Source organism: Solanum tuberosum, unplaced genomic scaffold, assembly GCF_000226075.1.
Source record: "Solanum tuberosum cultivar DM 1-3 516 R44 unplaced genomic scaffold, SolTub_3.0 scf00116, whole genome shotgun sequence".
Taxonomy (NCBI): Eukaryota; Viridiplantae; Streptophyta; class Magnoliopsida; order Solanales; family Solanaceae; genus Solanum; species Solanum tuberosum.
This window is the reverse complement of record NW_006239040.1, coordinates 463,417-478,456: the sequence shown is the minus strand read 5'-3', so window position 1 is coordinate 478,456 and position 15,040 is coordinate 463,417. Positions and strand designations below refer to the sequence as shown.

Below are 15,040 nucleotides of genomic sequence, written 5' to 3'. Positions count from 1 at the left end.
TGTTAGATATGCCATAAGTTTCATGATTTTTTTAAGGAGTTTATTTTTAACTTTTTTATGGTTGGAATATTGTCACATTTTTTGTGTTTTAATGTGACAAAACAATTATGTTAATATTTCTATTTAGATATTTATACTTTTATTTGAAAAAACCTTAATAATTATTATAAAGATAATTTTATTTGTGGATTTGATTAACAAGTAGTAACATTAACACCATGTAATATTGTTTTGTCGATATTTATGATAATATTTTTAAATTATAATTTATAATTTATTTTAATAATTATAAAAAATATATAATTTTAAAAAAAGTGGGCTAGCCCGGCAAGCCTGTAGCCCATGTACTTGTGGGCTGGGCCGATCGTTTTCTAACCCACACCAAAAATGGGCTAGCCCGGCCTGACCCGTAAAATGTCAAAGCCTGTATGGGTCAGCCCGGATGGGGTGGGCTAGCCCATATTGACAGCTCTAGTCTATATAAGCCAAAAGGTGTACAATATTATATATAAAATGAGTTCAGGGGGTAATAGGACTTTAGTTTAGTTAAGGTATGTCTCTGGAATTTCTATCATAGTCTAGGGGTACCTGTGCCTTCTCCCATTTATTTTAGTATAATCTTTTCTACAACTTAAAACACTACAACAAATTTGACTATCAAGGACAAATGATTTCGTCACTTATAAATCATAGTTCGTCACCAAAGATCTTGTGACGAAAAAAATTTCGTCAATCAGTCGTCACTAAAAGTATACAAAGACGATTTAGTGCATCGTCACTAACAAAGTTATATTAACTACAAAAAGAAAAATCGTCCCCAAATGTGTCGATATTTGTGACAAATCTATATGTCATAAAAAGTGTAAATTTTTTGTTAATAGTATGATTTTGTCACTAAAAAGTTATTTTCACCGACAAAATTACACCATCACTATATATTTAGTTCAATCAGTGACAACATCAATTGTCTCTAAAGTTATATGTATTTAGTAGTTGAAAAAATGTAATTTTGTCACTAATGACTTGTTTTTATATAAAAAAATTATTTCGTCCTAAAATATATAAATTAGGGACAAATTTATCATCATAAAAAGGTTAACAATTTCGTAGTTAAATCTATCATCTTGTCACTAAAAGTATTGTTTTTACCGACAAGATATACTTGTCACTGTAAATAATCATGATTAGTGACAATATAGTTTGTCACTAAATGTAGTCGACTTATGACGAAATAATTTATTTGTGAAAAAAATATTTGTCTTGAAAAGTATGATTTAGTCCTTGCTAAAAGTTACTTTTGATGATATAATCTTTTGATGAGCACAAATATTCGATGACATTTAATTATTCGTATTGATATTATTTTTTAAATTAGAATTACATAAATTGAAAAATAAATAATTAAAATATCTTAAATAATAATAAAATTCATCCATTATCATACAGTTAAAACAACAAACATTTGATGACGTTCAAACTTGTAAATGGTAATAATTCACTAGTTTCTCGTTAATTTTATAATTTATACATGGTGCCAAATTTTCTCATATTTTACAAGATTAATTAATTCATCAATATAAAAATTTTACAAGGAAAAGTCTAAGTCGTAAAAATTTATTAAATTAACATCATGACAAATATTAAATTTAATTTTTAAACTTAGCAGATATCATATTATAATATAAACTCAACATAACAAAATAAAAAATTTAACATAATAACAAAAAGTGTCACTCATGATCCTATAATATTTTAGAACTAAAATAATATTGAAATAATCTCATTAAAGATTATTATATGATCCTAACGAATGTACATAATGTGTCGTCAATAAGAAAATAAAAATGTTACTTCTTATATGCTAATGTAAACAACTTATCTGATAACTTTACTCTTCATTCAATTTTTCCATTCATGTACATACCTGTGTGAAAAGGAAAAGAATACAATTTTAATATGTACTCGCTGCAATTATGATATAAACATGACATATTTTCAAAATTTAATTGTAAAATTGATATTAGAATGAGAAATAAATAGAAAAGATACTAACTCAAATTACATGGTAAAATTGTCATTCCCTCTTTTCTAAAGATATAGACCTTGAGTTTTGTCTGCAAACAAAAAAAAATCAACAATCGAGATGAAGAAACTTACTTAGTATATAGAGCAGTCGAAAAAATTAGATCATATTTTTTAACAAGTCCCTAAAAGTCTCTAACACAGAACAAACTCATAGGCTAAACACAAGTAACTCGTAGTTAAATTATCATACTATTTTTTTTTTAAAAAAAAGAACACTAGAGTGAAGGGAGACAAAGTTCACAAATTAAAATAAACTTAAGAAACCCACTAAAAATTCAAATGAGGTATAGCAGAAAGTAAGAGAGTTGCATATTCATATTATATTTAAGGATTATGCAGATAAAAAACTCAAAATTCAATAAAAATAAAAAATAAAAATGAAGATAATGGGAGAGAAGTATTACGTGGGGAGATAAGGAGTGGATGTGGCTAATAACTAAAAGAGAGATTTGTGGAGAAGGAACAGGAAATGAGAGAATTACGTGTGTTTTTTTCCTACAAATTTGGAAATGAATACCCTCTTTTACTTTCTTCATGTGATTTTGTTAAATACTTTTATCTGATTTTTATTTGACATAAAATTTAAGAAATTTATTTGATTTTGACTTAACATAAAATTTAAGAAAGTAAATAAGAGTTTTTAAATTGTGTATTCTTAAACTAAAAATAAGTGAAGTGTGTCAAAATAGTTTTTAATCTTCTAATTTTAAATATATCATGTAAAAATTATAATTAAAGACTTACCACAATAAGGAAAGAGAATTTATTTTAAAAATAAACTAAAAACAAAAGAGTTTGGAATTTTTTTTTTTTTTTTGAATCATTGGAAAATAAATTAAAACAAAGGGAAATATAAATATAAAAAGAAAGTTTGGTAGAAAATTAAGTATTTATTATAATATAAAGATACCTGGTGGATGCAGGGAAATGTGTTGATTTCCTTTTATTTTCACATTTTAAATTTATTATATTACCCATAATTTATGGCTACAAACAATAAAATTTGTGTATAAAAATTAATAATCAAGATAGAAAAATATTATGAGTGTTACAATTTGTATAAATCTTCTAGTTCTTCATTTTCAAAATAATTTCAAACGTTTTTAATTTGATCTTGAATTTATGTTGGATTTGATATATTTTGACTTGAATTTGATTTGTCATAAGTACTTTGATGACCGCCTTAAACAAGTTTTTCCACAAACAAGTGAATTTGATCTGGAAGGTTTTGATATTTAATTTATCTATGTCCTTTATTTTCAAGTAATTATAATGTGTACACAAATGTTTGAATGCTTGCAACTTATAGAAAATTTGTAATTCTTGACCCACGGTTGTTTTTTTTGAAATTTTAATGACTTTTCTTAATTAGGAACTCCTATTTATTTATAATTATAAGATGAAAAATTTTGATGAGAATAAATTGTTTTTGATTTGTCAGGTTCAAATGACATGGTGATATTTAATTGTCGAAACAAGTCAAATGCGGTTGTATATTTTTATTCTCATCAAATGTAATGTTATGTCATTTTGATATGTGACATGATCTTATTTTCTCATTTATTTGATTTGGTATACCACATCAGTTGATATGTAGCATCAAACTAGACCTCTAGAATAAAATGAAATTATGTGTTTGGCAAACTGATATAATCTATCATTTGTAGCCCAATTAAATGAGTTAACGCACAACATTATGGTGCACGTGATACATTAGATATCAAGTCAAAAATTTTAATACTGTGCTTGCAGTATTATGATATATATATATATATATATTAAATTCTTTTAGTATTAGATATTTATAAATATGCCAAAATGTATAGCTACATAAAAAGTTATAGTATATATCATACAACCTAATGTTAGTACAAAATTAAATGTGAAGATGTTTAAATTTTGACTACAAAATATTTGATATTGAAACAGATACCAAAATTATTGATTCACAAAAAAGGTAGCTTGTAATTTCCTTAACATATATTTCTACGTAAGATTGTAAGGTGTAAATATGATATAATTTGTTTATATGTTTATTTTAAAAAAAATATAAATCATAATTCTATATTATATGACTATAAATAAATCGAAGTTGAATCAACTATGGTTGCCAATGTTTCATGGATACTGCAAAATATCAAAATAAAATTTAAAATTATCGAATCATATTGAATTAATTTTATATGTTGTATAATAGTATTTTTTTTAAAATAAAAGATTAAATTTACCTTAATCGAAGTTTGAATTGAACAAATTATATTTTAAGATGTCTTGATTGAATGTCTTAAGGGGAAAAAAGTTAGAAATCGTGTCTGATCATACCTAAGTTCTAATTTTTGTTGATAGGCAGAACTTCATGTCAATTGAGAAGGTTTATTGTCTTAAAATATCTTGAAAATTGTCTTATGGGCAAAAGTTAGAATTTTCTAAAGTAAAGGATTTTTTATAAAAGAAAAAAATAATATTTAACGGGGTTGAAAAATCAAGATCACCCATTACGGAGGTCATTTTAGACTAAAAAATTTAGAAGGGACAAATTATCAAAACCAGTCCATCTTAGGGTCATTACTAAAGTTGACGTGGGAAAGAGCTAAGATTGAAAGTTGTTCTTTAAGAGTGAAAATGACCCAAATTAAATTTAAAAATTAATCAATCATCTTTTAAGTTATAGCCATAATTCTTTCAAACATAACCGATTCACGTTGCAATTGTGACCAATTATTGATTAAATAATCAAATTTAATCAATTATTTATAATTGAAGATATTTATGAAAAAGGCAATATGTAGTAAAATTGAGATAATCATTAATTAATTTAATAATGAAATCCTTTGATTTAGCAAAATAAAGTAATTATTAGTAATAGTGGAGTCCTGATCATATAATTAAACCACAGTTGGCTTTAATTTGACAAAATAAAAAACATACTCACTTTTGGTTTTTTAATAAATAAAGTAGTTTTTAAATTAATAAAATGAAATAATTAATACTTAAAATTATATGTAAAATATATAATAGTATATTAGGATATTTTGGTAAATGAAATAACAAAATAGCACCAACAATAATTATAAAAATAGTTTTGACACATTTAAATAGTTATTTCACTTTGTTTGAAATTCACGAAACTTGATTAAGTTAAAAGAAAAATGAATTAATTAATTAATTAAAAATATCTTTGGTAAAACAGGGTATCCACACCCACAAGGCCACAACCACCACAACTAGGCATCGTCACTACTAACTGCCATTAATTTATTTTTTTTAAAAAAACTATTATTGATATATTATTAGATTAAGTTCACATTTTAATAATTTTTTTATTAGTATTATAAATAAAGATAAATTTTACATACTAATATATTTATAATAATCATAATTATTTAGTATTCAAATTTTAAAACATCTCAATTTTGAGATGCATATTTAGATTTATACATCTTAATCTAAATTCCCATCATAATATTTAGATATGCATCTAAATTCAAACATCATAAGGGAGGTAATAGGTCCACATGAAAGTTTAGTATCGCAACAGCAAATTCGACCAAAGTTGGGGTATTTTTCAGACCCTTATCCCTAATTTTATTAAAATCAAATAGTTGGGGTTCTTGAGACCTCCACAATTAAACTTATTTTTAGTCATTATAGAAAATAGTTAATTAAATATCCATAAAATATTTAAAAAATTTGCAAAATAAACTTACCATCGATGTTATCTTTTGTATAATTGCTCTCTGTCATATCACAATCCCCACTCACATTAGATTTTATGTTAGCATCGGCACTTGAATTTTCTTAAGGTATAATTTGACGTTATCATCATATCATTATATCATTCTATAGTTTTCTTTTGTTGTTACCTATACAGAACGCTTTAAAGAAATATTCGTCAGTTGCTATTTGCAATTGTAAATAATAAGCCTAATCAAATATTATTTTATATTTAGCTAAAAAAAAATAGAAAATAATAAAATTATTCAGCTGCAAATTTTAAATTTTTGCTTTTTAAATATTGCATATTATGTGACAAAAGTATGTTGTCACTAAATCATAAGTTGATTAGAGAAAAGAAAATGTTTGTCACTAATTGATTATATTATTAGTGACAAAAATTTAGATAGCAATTAAATATAAATTTTGTGGCTAAAGCTTACAACATTTGACTACAAATTCTAATTTGTCGCTATTGCAATAACTTATCTTTAGTAAAAAAAAAATCTTCGTGTCCAAAATTATAACTCATCTAAGACAAATAATAATTTGTCACAAATTGGATGCATTATTAGTGACAAAATAAGTTGTCGTTGATAACTTAAAATGCGTCACTAATAGTTCTTAATAAATGGCGCCAATCTTTTTTTTGGTGGGAAACTTAAATGGACAAAACTTTGCTACGAAATTGTATGTTTCGTCACTAAAAGTATTTTGCTCATACATTTAAACACGAAATATAATTGTTGTCACAAAAGGTGAATAATTAGTGACGAATTTAGTATCTTACCTAATAATTTCGTAACTAAATATCACATTTGTTGTAGTGAAATGCTACTTAATTATAGTCAAAGCGTGTTCATAGAAAGTGATATTTATATTCAAAACAAATTAAACCAAAGAAAAGCAATAGCAACACACGTACTTAAATTAAAACAAAGGGAGTACAAATTAAATGAAGAAAGAACATGAAAATTAAACCCTAAAATTTAACAAAATCCATGATATCTTGGTCACATGCAAGTTTATCCATGTATTTTTCCTCCAATTCCATTTGCACAACAATTCCAGTCTCACATTCAGTATCATACAACCAAAAAACTTGGCTATGTCTTGACCCAAAGTGCATTAAACTTGGGTTTCCCCAACCAAAATCAGTTTTTTGTATGGGGAACCTACATAAACTTGCGCATGTAAAATTCACAACTTCATTGTCTCCTCCCCATTCTAATCCGGCGTAACTATCCTTGTATAAGTCGATAACCAAAGAAACTATTTCATCCGGAGTAGCTTTGACACATTTACTGATAATCACTTGAACTGACTCTTTTATGAGTTTTACAATGTGATGCAACGACTCCATTTTTGTTTCATCGTCGTGTTCAAATTTTATTGGAATATCGATGATAAGATTCCCAAAAGAGTTGGCAATTTCAGGAAAAGTTGCTACTTTACCACGCAAGTTAAGTGGAAATGACATTACAGACCGTTTCAAATGTGAAGTACTTCCTGTGGAACGGATAAGTGACCTCCATAAAAGTGTTGTAATCATCTCAACTCTCGAAGGTTTGAAACTCAAACCTTCGCCAGTTGTTGAGTCAAATTTTTCTCTGAGCCTCGATATTGCATCTTCCTCAAAAACAAACTTTCTGGCAATTAACTTAGAGTTTGGACGTTTGCCTTCGTCAACCGGAGGCTCAAGAATGGTTGTTAGATCTTTCTTGTAAGGGAAAAGAGTGCCTAAATTGAAGTTCATGAAGTTGATCTCCTTAGAAGGAGTACCAAATTTGCACACTTTAGCCCATTCGTAAATGATTTTGAATGTGGTGGATCCGTCCATAGCAGGGTGTGCATGGCTAATAGCTAGGGCTAGACCACCACATTCAAATGTTGTGACTTGCACAACCATAACTGGCGTGACGAATAAATTCGTCTCGTCCACATCCATAGTTCCTTGAGGCCAAAATGACAATGCTAGATCAGGGTCTTTGTTTGCTTGTTGAAGGAAATCATCAAGCTTACAATTGACCGTTGCTTTTATATAACTTACACCTTGATCGAGACAAAGAATTGACGATTCATCTTCAGAAAATCGACCAGCTAAAGGGTAAAGATGTGTTAAAATCCTCGAAAAGGACTCTTCGAGCTCTTCATTTTTCGAGTTATTTCTACAATGAGGATAGAAAAGAACAAGAGGTAAGTGTATTACATCCACCACTTGATCAAAGAAAGATAACTTGTAATTTTTAAGGTGTTGTGGCGTTGGTAATGATGGTTTAATGAGGTTTTTGGACAAAATATTAACTTGCATTGAATAGTTCATGGTTAAATGTACTCAAACTTAACTTGTCCTAAAAAGAATGAAATGAACAAGTAATGTATATATAACTTGATCAAAGAAAGATAACTTGTAATTATTGGGTTTGTATTTTAACAAGCTTATGTATTTGTCACACTTTCAAAAGTAAAAAAACTGACTTAAAACTACGTTTTATCAATTTTTAAATCAATCCAAACACCCTCTAAGTTACTCCCTCAATTTCAATTTATGTGTCTTAGTTTGACAGAATATTAATTTAAGAAAGTAAATACGACTTTTAAAACCTCATAATTGTAAATTAAAAATATGTATAATGTATTTAAAAAATTATGAAATGTACAAGTAATGAAAAGCAGTTAACATGCGAAAGGAGGTGATCACGGACTTAGTAGTACAAATACGACCACCGATAATAATATAATTGCTTTCATAAGATTCAAACAATTTTATCTTTGATCATAATTTTTTTTATATATCTTTGTAATTTCTAGTACTTTTACGTAGTTTATAAATATATAATTTTTATTTCAAAAAATTTGAAGATCACATGCGCAAATTTTCGATTAGACCATTTGACTATCGAAAAATGAAAAATGCTACATAAATTGACCAAGTTAATTTAAATCAACATTAAATTTAAGAAAGTAAGAAAGATTTTTTTAAAAAACTTATGAAATAAAATAATCGAGTCATAGATATTTAGATAACTATAAATTATTTTAAATTATAAATTTTAATTTTTTTTTTGTTTTAAAATAGTCAAGTGTAAAGATGTCACCTGCAATAATTTGCTTTAAAATATAGTGTAAAAGATGTCACCTGCAATAATTTGCTTTATTCTTTTTTCTTAGCCGTTCACTCAAGGACTTTACCTACCAATTACAGCTAGAAATGTTGTGCAAGTCGTTTAAACGTGACCCTAATAATTGAAGAGGAAAAAGAGATAATTATTTTGATCTAAAATTTTAAAATTGATTTTTATTTAATATAATAAGGAGTATTAGTTAGTTCTTAAATTATATAATTTATAATGGTGAGATAAATTATATTTTTATATGTAGTAAAATAATTAATTATCTCATAAAATATCTCAATTTATAAGATAAATTTTATTTCGCATAATTCAAATCAGTCAGATTACATGAATGTGTACGGATCTTTTATTAAAATATTGTTGCTATTCATGTGCGAGGTTATTGGGTGTACCAACCGGTAAATTATTAAATATTGCTAGATATTAATATTATTATTTTCCTGTCCCAATTTATGTGACAATTTTTATTTTTCGAGAGTCAAACAGTTTAAGTGTGTCCAAAAATTTGCGTACGAAATCTATAATTTTTTTAAATGTAATTTATATATTTGTAAACTATGTAGAAAGTACTATAAGTTACAATAATTGATAATTCAAAATGTTTAAAAGATCTATGAAAAATTTACTGTCAAAGATAGACTTGTTTGAATATCGAAATCCAAAAAATGCCGCATAAAATAGGACGGAGGGAGTATTCACATAATTAAATGTTATTCAAACAATTTTATCTTTGATTATAAATTTTTTTATATATCTTTGTAATTTCTAGTACTATTACGTAGTTTATAAATATGTAATTTTAATTTCAAAAAATTTGAAGATCACATGCACAAATTTTTTATTAGACCATTTGACTATCAAAAAAATGAAAAGTGCTACATAAATTGACCAGATTAGTTTAAATCAACATTAAATTTAAGAAAGTAAGAAAGAACATTTTTTAAAACTTATGTAATAAAATAATCGAGTCATAGATATTTAGATAACTATAAATTATTTTAAATTATAAATTGCAAAATCTTTTCTTTTTTAAATTTAGTGTCAAAGTGAAAAGATGTCACCTACACAATAATATGGAGGGAATAATATCTTTTTTCCCACATGTTCTATGCTTTATTCTTTTTTTTTTTGTTTTTTTTAGCTGTTCACTGAAGGACTTTACCTACCAATTACAGCTAGAAATGTTGTGCAAGTCGTTTAAACGTGACCCTAATAATTGAAGAGGAAAAAGAGAGGTAATTATTTTGATCTAAAATTTAAAATTGTTTTTTATTTAATATAATAAGGAGTATTAGTTAGTTCTTAAATTATATAATTTATAATGGTGAGATAAATTATTTTTTTATATGTAGTAAAATAATTAATTATCTCATAAAATATCTCAATTTATAAGATAAATTTTATTTCGCATAATTCAAATCAGTCAGATTACATAAATGTGTACGGATCTTTTATTAAAATATTGTTGCTATTCATGTGCGAGGTTGTTAGGTGTACCAACCGGTAAATTATTAAATATTGCTAGATATTAATATTATTATTTTCCTGTCCCAATTTATGTGACAATTTTCATTTTTCGAGAGTCAAACAGTTTAAGTGTGACCGAAAATTTGCGTACGAAATCTGCAATTTTTTAAAATGTAATTTATATATTTGTAAACTATGTAGAAAGTACAAAAATTCACAATAATTGATAATTCAAAATGTTTAAAAGATCTATGAAAAATTTACTGTCAAAGATAGATTTGTTTGAATATCGAAATCCAAAAAGTGCCGCATAAAATAGGATGGAGGGAGTAATATTTAATTATAATTTTTTTTATTAAACTAAAGTTCAATCAATAAAAATTGTAGATTTTAAAAATAATTTTATGATAATATATTATATTTTTGTTATGAATTTTTTTGCTTATTTTATAAAAATTTGGGTTGATCCCACGAAGAGTAGGCTTGTGTCAAGATGTTAAAGAGTGTGATTTTGCGAATTTTCTAACCTTGTCTTCAAACAAAAAAGTGATTGAGTAATTAAATTCTAAAACTAGACTATCGTTTTAGCTAGGAATTTAATCGAATACTTAGAATGGAAGATGATATGACTTGCTTTTTTAATTTTGCTAAGGGACTGGAGTAAATCTATTCACTCAAGTATTTAGAATCATCAACCATTTATTCTATTTTTAATATTTTCAAATAATCATTTTATTAAATAAATGTAGTTAACTTTTGTTAACTTCAGGCATCAAAACCCCAACTTTAATAATTTAAGATTAAATGTGTATAGTCAAATAACACATAAAATAAAACTGAAATTATCACTAAAATCACTATTTATTAAAACTATATAATACAAAAAATAAGAACTAAGCGTGCTCCCAAATAATTGAAGAGGAAAAGCTTAACGGTTCATATCAAATTGGTACCAAGAAAACGAGATAATAATTTCAAAATAAAATATAAATAATTTTATTTTTCATTTAATTAGAAGCATAAGTCGGTTTTGAAATTATTTATTTTACTATAATAAAATAAGTTATTTTATATATATTAGTGAGATAACTAATTTTCTCATTAAATATCTCAACTAATGAAATAAATTTTATCTCTAGAGTAACTCAAAAGTATCACGTCTTATCCCACCTAACAAACGACATTTTCAAGTATAAAGAAAAAGAAATAAAAAAGATGGAGACATATAGAGCTTTCCGCACACAGCCACACAAACTGCATGTGGAATTCAATAGTTGTGAGTATTCTCGAAAATTTATCAGTATCACATATATTGAGATAAAAAAAAATTATATATTAGAATAATTAATAGAGTAATTTAAAATAGTTTTTAAAAAGAAATTTAGTTGTCCTTTCATCTGTGTTATTGGGTTTGTCATTTGTGTTGGAATTGTCATGTATCCAGTACTAAAAGAATAGTGTCAAGCAAATCAAATAAGGTTAACAGAGAATGACCACGATTTGATCCAAGAAAAACAAGTCTCACCACCTGCTTTAAATAGCAAATTAAGTCCAGAAGCTCTTGTATTTGTGCCTAAATGTGTGCTTGCAAGGAACAATGAGTCGAGTGTCTTAGTGTCAAATACAATTGATTTGGGTGAGGATTCTCTTGATGAAGATGGAGTGAATTTGGGTGAGGATTCTCTTGATGAAGATGAGGAAGACAATATGTTGGACATTTGCTTTGATAGAGTGGCTAAGGAAGGGGATATATCACCTAGGCAACAAAGAAGTGGAAGCAACAAAAGCAAAAAGAAGACATATGGAAGGCAACATAGTTGGGACGGTAAAATGACTGAGGAGTTTGTTCCAAGGCACCTACCAATGTGACAGGCAAAGCAAAACCATTTGACAGTATCAATAGGTTCAACTAGATCCAATAAATCCATAAAGAAGGTATGAATCATCAAGTGTTGTTGGATAGGTTTGAAGAAGAAGACAAGAGAAAAATACTTCAAGTTACTTTTGATGGATAATCAATCTTTTTTAATTCATGCTTTAGTAATAGAAAGTTTTAGGCTGGTAACTCAACTTGCTTCTTGATTGACATACTTTTACATTATTTAAGCATCCTCATTTGTAATATCATCATTGAGTGTATTACAAACTTTGTGATAATAAAAAAATATTTAGTTCTCTCTAGCTCTTATTTTCTTCATGCTTGTTAGGTACTTTATTAGGATTAGTAAGGTAAGGCCTAGCCCCCTTGCTTGTACTTGTTCCTGTTGATATTTTTTATGTTTAATAAAATACCACTAGACACTGTCTAGTGGTAAATTTGTTTTTTAAAAAAAAATTAGTACTAATTAAGTTACTCCCTTAATTTTAATTTGTATGTCTTGGTTATACATAATATTGATATAAGAAAGTAAAGACGACTTTTAAAATCTCATGATCTTAAACTAAAAATATGTATAATGTTTCAAAATACACTTTAATTTTGTAATATTAAACATGTCATGTAAAATAATCTTTTGAGAAACTTATAGGCGATACCTAGATCGAGCGAAATAATCTTTATTTTATTCCTAGTACATATTTTCTCGATGCACCAAAATCTGGTAAAATTCCGAATATTGTAATGTAGTGTATTTAAGTAGTTAGTTCTTAACCAGTAACATTTTTGTAAGTTTCTTTTTCAAGTCCTAATATCTTCTATAAGCAACATGTCTTAAAGTCTACTAGGCGAAAAATCTCAACTTCCTCATCTTCCTTGATTAAGAAATCTTCCTCATGTATACGATTGACCTTCATTTGCTAGAAAATCTATGCATTTTTTCGTCCCTTTCCTTCCGTTGCAAATACAAAACGCCATCAGAGTGCAGCGTAGTTGGAATGTCATATGTAATAATACTTCAAGGACCATGGTCTTGATCTTCCATTTCTTCAAGTATAACATACTTGGTAGCTGCATATCCTAATGGTGATCCAGTTTCATCTTCACTTGTGCTACCTTTATGTAATTTTGTCATACCTGAGTAAGGAAAATGGAAAAATTACGACTTCAACACATGCCATTAAACCATGCCAAAGTCACGTTTTCGACTAAAAATGGCTCGATATCAACAATTTTGATTGAACTACTATAGCTTAAGTAAACATACAGTCGTTTTGATTTAGGACGACTGAAGTGCTAGGAACAAACACCTGCAGTAAACAAACGTTGCTAGGTAAGCATGAAGAAGTTATCGTTATGTTCGTCCAAGTTCTTTAATAATTGATAATCATTTCTAAACGAACTAAGCCTATTAGAAGGCTTCATTTTCACTATGAGATGGAAAATCCACAAATTGAACTGATACCAGTGCTTAGACACATACATACCATAAAAAAAGCCAAAGTTCCGCCAAAAAGCATCAACAAACAACTTCTAGCTATATGCCATGACGTATCAAAGTAATTGGTGTGTCTGAATTCGTGCCACGGATCAAAAATAAGGGACAACACAGCAGTTGAAAGAGTCATTACTGGAGTAACATAGCTCATTAGTGTGAGTGGATTTTTTAGACCTGCAATAACCAAAGCATGCATTTCATTACACAATTTATTCACAAACTATAAAACAAATAACGAATCAACATATTAATTTGGTCAAAACTAGGACTAAGACAAAGCAGGGTTTGAGCTATGGAATTAGCCGCTGATTTGTATCAGGGTAGGCTGCCTACATCATGCTCTCTTGAGGTGTGGCCCTACCTTGGACCCTGCGTGAATGTGAGATGCTTCGTGCATCGGACTGCCCTTTTAAAACAAGATCAGATTTGATGTAGTCTAAGTAGTGGTGCAGTCGCTGCTGCTACGACTGCTAATAATAATGATGATGGTGATAATAACATTTCCAGAATATTTAAAATTTGCCAAGAGTTGTTCATAGTCCTTACCATAGGCTTCTTTCTTTATGCCAGTTTTATGTTCAGCACAACCAGTTGGATATGGGAAAACAAACAGAAAATACACAAAGTAAGCAAACATACTATTGACAAAACAATGGAACAAGAAATCAACGATAACAATGCAACGAGTGTCACAAAATACAACCTGCAGAAGAATCTGAGTCATAGTCCAGCGAAATCCAGACATAACTGCAGCAAGCATAACAAAGACAAACCCCCAAAACTCAAATTCTGTCACCTTTGCAACTGCATTATCATAAAATAGAGTCAGACTTATCTACCAAACGGATGTAAATTAACAAACGACACAGTTATCAACAAGGCGATAAAGCTTACGAAAACACTCATTAAGAAGATTACCTAAGTTTATCCAAATTGTCAATGATAGTTGTGAAACGAGAAAATATTGTACGATAAAGTAAACGTTTTATCTGGTGCACAAGTGAAGGTTACGGATATGATTTATGAATGACAGATGAAGATGAAAATTATGAATACTTCTTCATAAATGAGAATAAATAATACAAGAAATGACCAAGATGATCCCCAGCAGCTTTACACTTGGAGACTCCAACCTTACACAAATAATTGAGGCCATTTATTCAGCTTAGATATGAGCCCTGTCAAATGTATCGTATTCATCAAAGATAGTTATTTCATAGACGCTTTCAGGTTTTTAGTCCATAACGAATTAACAATCACATTCTA

At 27.6% G+C, this 15,040-nt stretch overlaps 2 long non-coding RNA genes across 2 annotated transcripts in view; both read right to left on the bottom strand.

The window, feature by feature from the left end:
• LOC102578323 (uncharacterized) overlaps positions 1-14,540 on the bottom strand; it is a 25,714-nt gene extending 11,174 nt beyond the window's left edge. Inside the window, exons 1-2 of the long non-coding RNA XR_001473744.1 lie at positions 14,478-14,540; positions 14,321-14,333 (exon numbers count right to left, since the gene is read on the bottom strand). This is a non-coding gene — a long non-coding RNA (uncharacterized lncRNA). The remainder of the gene's footprint in view (positions 1-14,320; positions 14,334-14,477) is intronic.
• Positions 1,740-2,569, bottom strand: LOC107061098 (uncharacterized). Its single transcript, XR_001473743.1, has 3 exons — positions 2,490-2,569; positions 2,054-2,114; positions 1,740-1,924 (listed from the first exon to the last, which is right to left on the bottom strand). It is a non-coding gene; the product is annotated as an uncharacterized lncRNA (long non-coding RNA).
• Positions 14,541-15,040: the final 500 nt, after the last annotated feature.